Source organism: Octopus sinensis, unplaced genomic scaffold (assembly GCF_006345805.1).
Source record: "Octopus sinensis unplaced genomic scaffold, ASM634580v1 Contig15834, whole genome shotgun sequence".
Taxonomy (NCBI): Eukaryota; Metazoa; Mollusca; class Cephalopoda; order Octopoda; family Octopodidae; genus Octopus; species Octopus sinensis.
The window spans coordinates 513-10,000 of record NW_021833944.1 but is presented as its reverse complement, the minus strand read 5'-3'; positions in this window follow the sequence as shown (position 1 = coordinate 10,000).

The window sequence follows — 9,488 nt, the reverse complement described above, 5'->3', positions numbered from 1 at the left end:
TATGTGCTGTAACCCATCTTTTATACCAAGACAAAACAATGTACATGATAACACTTCCAATCAGTTAAGATCAGAAGCCATGAGAGCTACTGCCTGGTACTGCATCAGGGCATTTATTATTATTATTATTATTATTATTATTATTATTATTATTATTATTATTATTATTATCATTCTCTCTTTTACTCTTTTACTTGTTTCAGTCATTTGACTGCGGCCATGCTGGAGCACCGCCTTTAGTCGAGCAAATCGACCCCGGGACTTATTCTTTGTAAGCCCAGTACTTATTCTATCGGTCTCTTTTGCCGAACCGCTAAGTAACGGGGACGTAAACACACCAGCATCGGTTGCCAAGCAATGCTAGGGGGACAAACACAGACACACAAACATATACACACACACTTATTATATATATATATATATATACATATATACGACAGGCTTCTTTCAGTTTCCGTCTACCAAATTCACTCACAAGGAATTGGTCGGCCCGGGGCTATAGCAGAAGAGACTTGCCCAAGGTGCCACGCAGTGGGACTGAACCCGGAACCATGTGGTTGGTTAGCAAGCTACTTACCACACAGCCACTCCTGCGCCTATATTATTATTATTATTATTATTATTATTATTATTATTATTATTATTATTATTATTATTATTATTATTATTATTAAGGCGGTTAGCTGGAAGAAGCCGTTAGCAGACGGGGTGAAATGCTTAGCGGTATTTCGTCTTCCCTTGCATTCTGAATTCGAATTCGGTCGAAGTCGACTTTGCCGTTCATCCTTTCGGGATCGATAAAATTAATTACCAGTTGTGTACTGGAGTCGATTATATCGCCTAGCCCCCTACCCCACAAAATTTTAGGCCTTGTGTCTGTAGTAGAAAGATTATTATTAATATTAATATTATTATTATTATTAAGGCGGCGACCTGGCAGAATCGTTAGCACACCGGACAAAATGCTTTGCGCCATTTTGACCGTCTAGGTTCAAATTCGGCCGAAGTTGACTTTGCCTTTCACCCTTTCGGGGTCATTGAATTAAGTACCAGTGAAACATCAAGATCGATGAAACCGACCGGCCCCCTTCCCCAAAATTTCAGGACTTGTGCCTATAGTAGAATGGATGATTATTACTATTATTATTATTAGTAGTAGAAGTAATAGTAGTAGTAGTAGTAGTAGTAGTAGTAGTAGTAGACGTTATTTTTGTTAGCAGGGATGTCTTGACGTTTGGTAACAACAAAATTTCCTCAAATCTCAAGAGTCTTTCTGAGGATTCTTGTAGAAAGCAGGATTTCCTTTCTGCAAGTCGACGCGTTTGATCGAAGCGCACAAATTATCACGGGAATAATTGTCACCTTCGTCTTCGACTATCTCTTCATTTCTCTGGTTAGTTCCTGATGTTCCTTAATTTTCTAAGTTTCTTTTCTATCCACTCAGTTCTCATATGGTATTGCAAAACCATGAGCTTTGCTTTGTTTCTTTAACTCTTCCATAATCATAGCTAGTCTTCTAGCTTCAAGGGCCATATTATTATTGATAAGGCGGCAAGCTGGCAGAAACGTTAGCACGCCGGGCGAAATGCGTAACCGTATTTCGTCTGTCGTTACGCTCCGAGTTCAAATTCCGCCGAGGTCGACTTTGCTTTTCATCCTTTCGGGGTCGATAAATTAAGTACCAGTTTCGCACTGGGGTCGGTGTAATCGACTCAATCCCTTTCTCTGTCCTTGTTTGTCCCCTCTATGTTTAGTCCCTTGTGGGTAGTAAAGAAATACGTATTACTATTGATCAGATAAGAGCAGCAAAGTGACAGAATAGAAGTATTTTTGGTGTGCCATTCAGAAAGTCCCTTGAGCCGCAGTTTGCGTGCAGCTGATTTACAGTAAGAATATGATTGCATAAAATTAAATACGCCAACAAACTTAGTCTTACTGTGTATTCGTGTGGCTAAGTGGATAGGGTGTTTGGGATCGGGATCGTGAGATTGTGGCTTCGATTCCTGGAATACTTCACGTTGCTCCAGGCCACTCGGCTGGCACAAAATGAGTAATCCTGTAACGGACCGGCGACCCGTCCGAAAGAGTCCAGAAGCTGGCTACCCGCATGGTTCTTGGTCTCAAGCATTTGTCTTATGAAGAAAGGCTGAAGACGCTCGACCTTTATTCTCTAGAAAAACGACGACGCCGTAGTGATCTCATTCTTGCTCACAACATCATAAGCGGAAAGTGTAACCTCTCGAAAGAGCTGTTCTTCACTCCTGCTCCAGAGCGTCGGCTGCAGGGTCACTCCGAAAAGCTATATCTGCGACGATTTCATCTCAATCGAAGGAGAGGGGCATTCTCCGTCCAGGTTGCGGATCCGTGGAACAAGCTGCCGGACGAGATAGTGTAGATGCCGACGACCGCGCGGTTCAAAGTCTCCCTTGACCACAAGTGGCCTGAACTCTTTACGTGAACACCACCCTGTACATAACTCCATGTCCCCCTACATGGTCTTGCTTTTTGCTTTTTGAGCCAAAAAATTAACTAACTAACAAACTGACTAACTAACATATGCACTGCAGAAGCCAGGAAAATGGCTCTATGAATCTATATGACTCCAGAAGGTTCTTTATTATTGTCTACTGTGTGCCTCTGCACCTTTCTACTCGGCGATGCAATATAGCTGGCAGAAACGTTAGCACGCCGGGCGAAATGCGTAGTCGTATTTCGTCTGTCGTTACGTTCTGAGTTCAAATTCCGCCGAGGTCGACTTTGCCTTTCATCCTTTCGGGGTCGATAAATTAAGCATCAGTTACGCATTAGGGTCGATGTAATCGAGTTAATCCGTTTGTCTGTCCTTGTTTGTCCTCTCTGTGTTTAGCCCCTTGTGGGCAATAAAGAAATAGCAATATAGCTTTGCTTTTAGCACGGGTAAGTATCAGGTCACTGGTGATGATGGGATTGTGGGGAGCAGTGGAATGTTATCGACGCCAGTTTGGATCTGGTGGTAATTCTAGTGAACCAGGGATGCAAGTTTGGCCCTGGTGGAATTCGAAACTCAATACATAACAATTTGACTCCAGACTGTTACAAGCAGGAGAAAATGTTTAGCGCCGTTTCGTCTGTCTTTACGTTCGTTCTGAGATCAGATCCTACCATCGTCGAATTCCTTTTTATCCTTTCTGGGGTCGATGGAACAAGTACAAACACTAGGGCCGATGTAATCCACTAGCCCACTTCATCAAAATTGCAGGCTTTATGCCTATAGTTGAAAGGATTATTATTGTGAAAGGCGGCGAGCAGGCAGTATCATTAGTGCGTTGGAAGACAGCTAGCTGGCAGAATCGTTAGCACGCCGGACGAAATGCTTAGCTGTATTTCGTCTGCTGTTATGTTCTGAGTTCAAATTCCGCCGAGATCGACTTTGCCTTTCATCCTTTCGGGGTCCATTAAATAAGTACCAGTTACCCAATGGGGTCGATATAATCGACTTAATCCGTTTGTCTGTCCTTGTTTGTCCCCTCTGTGTTTAGCCCTTTGTGGGTAGTAAAGAAATAAGTATTACGTCTGCCGCTACGTTCTGAGTTCAAATTCCGCCGAGGTCGACTTTGCCTTTCATTCTTTCGGGTTCGATTAAATAAGTACCAGTTGCGTACTGGGGTCGATATAATCGACTTAATCCGTTTGTCTGTCCTTGTTTGTCCCCTCTGTGTTTAGCCCTTTGTGGGTAGTAAAGAAATAGGTATTACGTCTGCCGCTACGTTCTGAGTTCAAATTCCGCCGAGGTCGACTTTGCCTTTCATTCTTTCGGGGTCGATTAAATAAGTACCAGTTGCGTACTGGGGTCGATATAATCGACTTAATCCGTTTGTCTGTCCTTGTTCGTCCTCTCTGTGTTTAGCCCCTTATGGGTAGTAATGAAATAGGTATTTCGTCTGGCGCTACGTTCTGAGTTCAAATTCCGCCGAGGTCGACTTTGCCTTTCATCCTATCGAGGCCGATTAAATAAGTACCAGTTATGCACTGGGGTCGATATAATCGACTTAATCCGTTTGTCTGTCCTTGTTTTCCTCTCTGTGTTTAGCCCCTTGTGGTAGTAAAGAAATAGGTATTTCGCCTGCCGTTACGTTCTGAGTTCAAATTCCGCCGAAGTCGACTTTGCCTTTCATCCTATCGGGGTCGATAAATTAAGTACCAGCTGCGTACTGAGGTCGATCTAATCGACTGGACACTCCCCCAAAATTTCGAACCTTGTGCCTAGAGTAGAAAAGAGTCTCATTTAGAGCGTTGGACAAATTACTTAGCAGGATTTATTCCGACTCTTTATGCTTTGAGTTCAAATGTCACCGGATTCAGCTGTCTTTCGTTGTTCCGAGGTGAATCAGTACCTGTTGAGCGCTGGGTCTGATGTAAACGATTATGGCCTTATGTCTGTAATAGAAAGGATTGTTATTAATGTCATCATTTATACTCCTTTTATCTTGGTTCCATAGCTACTACTACTACTACTACTGCTGCTGCTGCTACTACTGCTACTACTACTACCTTACTACTACTACCTACAGCCACCACCACCACCACCGCCTCTACTACTTCTATTACTACTACCGACATCCACTAATATTACTACTACTACTACTACTACCACTACCACCATCACACTACTACTACTACTACTACCACTACCACCATCACTACTACTACTACTACTACTTCTACTACTACTACCAGCAATACTACTACTACTAGCTACAGCCACCACCACACCCGCCTCTACTACTTCTATTTCTACTACCGACATCCACTAAAACTACTACTACTACTACTACTACTACTACTACTACTACTACTACTACTACTACCGTAGTAGTAGTATCGATGCCGATATAAATAATTGAAAAAAAAAAAGCAAACGAACCCAGTGAGTAAAGGGAGGTAACTTGATGCCTTCATTTTGTCCGTCGTTCTCCTGTCGGGATCTCCTTAACCCTTTCGTCATTCCAGTTACAATAAAATAAAATGCCAGCCATGGGGTTGTAATTATATTCCTATAAGGCATTCTGTATTTAAGTGGAAGATTCTGCCAGCACACCGATTTACTAAAAAAATAATAATAATAATCCTTTCTACTATATGTACAAAGCCTGATTATTTAAGGGAGGGGTTAGGTCGATGTGATGGATTCCCCTATTAAACTGGTACTTAATTTATCGACTTCGAAAGGTTGAAAACCAGAGTCTACCTCGGCGGAATTTGAACTCAGAACGTAGCGGCAGACGAAATACCTATTTCTATTTCTTTATTACCCACAAGGGGCTGAACACAGAGAGGACAAACAAGGACAGACAAACGGATTAAGTCGATTATATCGACTCCGGTGCGTGACTGGCACTTATTTAATCGACCCCGAAAGGATGAAAGGCAAAGTCGACCTCGGCGGAATTTGAACTCAGAACGTAACGGCAGACGAAATACCTATATCTATTTCTTTACTACCCACAAGGGGCTAAACAATAGAGGGCACAAACAAGGACAGACAAACGGATTAAGTCGATTATATCGACCCCAGTGCGTAACTGGTACTTAATTTATCGACCCCGAAAGGATGAAGGCAAAGTCGACCTCGGCGGGATTTGAACTCAGAATGTAGCGGCAGACGAAATACCTATTTCTATTTTCTTTACTACCAACAAGGGGCTAAGGACAGAGGAGACAAACAAGGACAGACAAAGGGATTAAGTCGATTATATCGACCCCAGTGCGTAACTGGTACTTAATTTATCGACCCCGAAAGGATGAAAGACAAAGTCGACCTTGGCGGAATTTGAACTCAGCACGTAACGGCAGACGAAATACGACTACGCATTTCGCCCGGCGTGCTAACGTTTCTGCCACCTCGCCGCCTAGACGGATTAAATGCCGCCAAGCAGTTTTTTTTCCGGCATGCTAACGTTTCTCTCAGCTCACCGCCTTAAAATGCATACAACGCAAATTCGAAATATAAAGTCTTGATAAATCTGCTTTAGCATTTAAATATAGGACTACTTAGATGGTTCCTGCAAGCTAAAAGTTATTTATATACGAAAAATATAGACACAGCTTCTTTTCATTTATTCGTTTTGGTTTTTCTTTATATTTTTATACGCAAAGTGCAAGCAAATATTTATATTTGTTCAATAGAGCGCCGCGAGAAAAAAAACAACAAAAACAAACGAAAATAATAATAAATGGAAAAGCTGACCTATATCTACAGCCGACAAAACGTATTGCAGTGATCGGTGTCAGTTAGTCACGTTAGAGTAATCTCCCTTGAGTAGTCTCTCGCCGCGTTACTGAGATAGCTTATGTAACCGAATTACAGATAGTTGTGTTCGTTCTTTAGATACGGGGAGCATCGTGCTTTTTCCATGCTTACTACATTCAATGTATATTACATCACTTAATTAACGAGGATAGCTTTGTGCTTCCAGCGGAGATGTCTAAATAAGTTGTTAGCTATACGTAACTTATATACAAATGTATGAGCATGTATATAAAGAATAAATGGGTGTAGTTATATATCTATACCTCTCTCTCTCTCTCTCTTCTCTCATATATATATATATATATATATATATATATATATATATATATAATATATATATATATATAATATATATTGATATATATATATATAAACACACACATATACGCACACATATATATACACTAATACATATATACATGCACCTATATATGTATGTCTATGTGTGTATTTATATCCATACAAATATATACACTTAATATATATATACACTTACATACATACACATACGCGTATATATAGGTGTATGTGTGTACTCACGCACGCATATACATGTATATATATATAGATATGTATAAATATATATATATATATATATATATATATATATATATATGTATATGTATGTATTATGTTACTGTATGTATATATATATAATAAATGTATGTATGTACGTATGTATGTATACACACACATACATATGTATATGCATATATATATATATATATGGAGAGAGAGGAGAGAGGGAGAGAGAATAAAAAGAGGGGTTTTAATTTACAGTGATCTAAACGAATAGGTGCGCTGGTCATCTGTTAGGTTCCTAGTTCACAGCCCAGTCTGTAGCTAGAATCCGCATTAGGCTTCCGTATTAGCAGGTATGTATTGGAGGAAAAAAGGCAGGACGAGTATCTCCTAAATTCTAATAATTTAGGGTAAGGTGAATTTGCAATCTTATAGCTGTTTCTGGGATATTCCAAGTGATAGGCTAGCATCTTTATTCTTCTGTTTTATTCCTTATAAACTGCGAATTTCCCTGTCTGGAACTTTCATACATACTCACTTTGTCTACGATGACGGAATACCCAGTGTACGTAAATACTAGCCTATCACTTGGGATATCCCAGAAACAGCTGTAAGGTTTGAAATTCACCTTACCCTACTTTTATTATTGTAAATGATTTGAGATATTTATCCTCCAATTTCTTTTCAATACTTTTGGTTGTTTTCCAACATTCGGATCCAATGAGGAGGATGCTAAGATCTTAAAAGCAGAGGGTTAACGATAAGACAAGATGTCGTGGATGCTTTCATTGTTGGAAGGCGGAATGATCTTGTTGTCACCTCAAGTGCCACAAGACACAATGAGGACCGAATGAATGAATACACACACACACACACACACACACACATACACACACGCATACTATATATATATATATATATATATACATATATATATATAAATGTATCTCTTTCTCTTCCTCTCTTCCGCTCTCTCTCTCTCTCTCTCTCTCTCTCTTTCTCTCTACCTTGAATATCCTTGTTGCTTATTTTGATTATAATCACCCATTTGATTTATATGGATAATAGCATACAAAATTCTGGTACCTTTAACTTAAGTCCATATCATCAATCTAAATTTTGATGAATATATAGATATAATATATATAATATATATATATAGATATATATATATATATATATATTATTATATATATATTATATATACCAGTGAGTGAAGAAATGTAAGAAGGGCACTCGACCAATTTATTGGGAGTTCAGCAAGGGTCAAAGCGGTTGATACAAATTCATTGGTACACTTGAGCTTCAAACACGATCTAATTGTCAGCCATCGTGCTCGAAACTCAAGAGTACCAACGAATTTGAATCAAACTGTTTTGATCCATATATATATATATATATATATATATATATATATATATATATATATATATATATATATATATATAATATATATATATATATTATACATATATGTATTATATATATATATATATATGTATATATATATATATATATATATATATATATATTCTATATATAATATATTGTGGAGAATAAATGTCTCTTATGGCAAGGGTGTGAAAACATCCTGTTCATTTAGTGTTGCCATCTATTGGGAATCCCAGACATCGATGTTTCTAGTTTATTGACGCTTATCAATGAGATGTACCAAAGAGAGACAACTCTAAACGAACTGAATAAAGCCGTAGCTTCATATATAATTCAGTCAACACGTTGACCGATTTGCGCTTAGTAGATCGGCCGACCGAAGTAAATAATAAAATATCAGTTGTAATATTATTTACATTATTTACATCATCTTGTTTGTTGCTAACACAACGTTTCGGCTGATATACCCCCTAGCCTTCACTGGGTGTCTTGGGGAAAAATCGAACCTGGGTAGTTAGACAGTTTGAAAGAAGAGCTAGTTTTTGATGGTGTTTCTCTATATGCCTCCATTGAAGTCTAATGTCGGCTCCGTACCGATTAGATAATACAGTTCTATATTTAAGAGATGAGGAATTATGTACATTATTTACATTTGACGGATATTTCATCTCTTCTTATTTATTGTTAACACAATGTTTCGGCTGATATACCCTCCAGCCTTCATCAGGTGTCTTGGGGACCGACATTAGACTTCAATGGAGACATATAAATAAAGTCCATCAAAAACTAGCTCGTCTTTCAAACCATCTGACTACCCAGTTCGAAATTTCCCCAAGACACCTGATGAAGGCTGGAGGGTATATCAGCCGAAGCACTGTGTAACAACAAACAAGACGAGGACAAATATCCGTCAAATGTAAATAATGTAAATAATGTACATAATTCCTCATCTCTTAAATATAGAACTGAAGTTGTAATATGTTTGTCAAATATTTCAACTACTAACAGGCAAATACACTGCAGTTATCGTTGACTGAATTATGTATAAAGCTACGCTTTATCAGTTCGTTGAGAGTTACCTCATTGATATGAGTCAATAAACTAGGTACCTCGATGTCTGGGATTCCGAAATAGATGGCGACACTAAACGAACAGGGTGTTTTCGCATCTTTTCTGCCAATAAAGTAACTGCTTCGTATTTTACTTAGAAGTTGAACCTTTGCAAGAGCGCAGTTCGTTTTTTTAGAGAGGGTCTCTAGAGGACATTGTTGTGTAGACTCCCCAG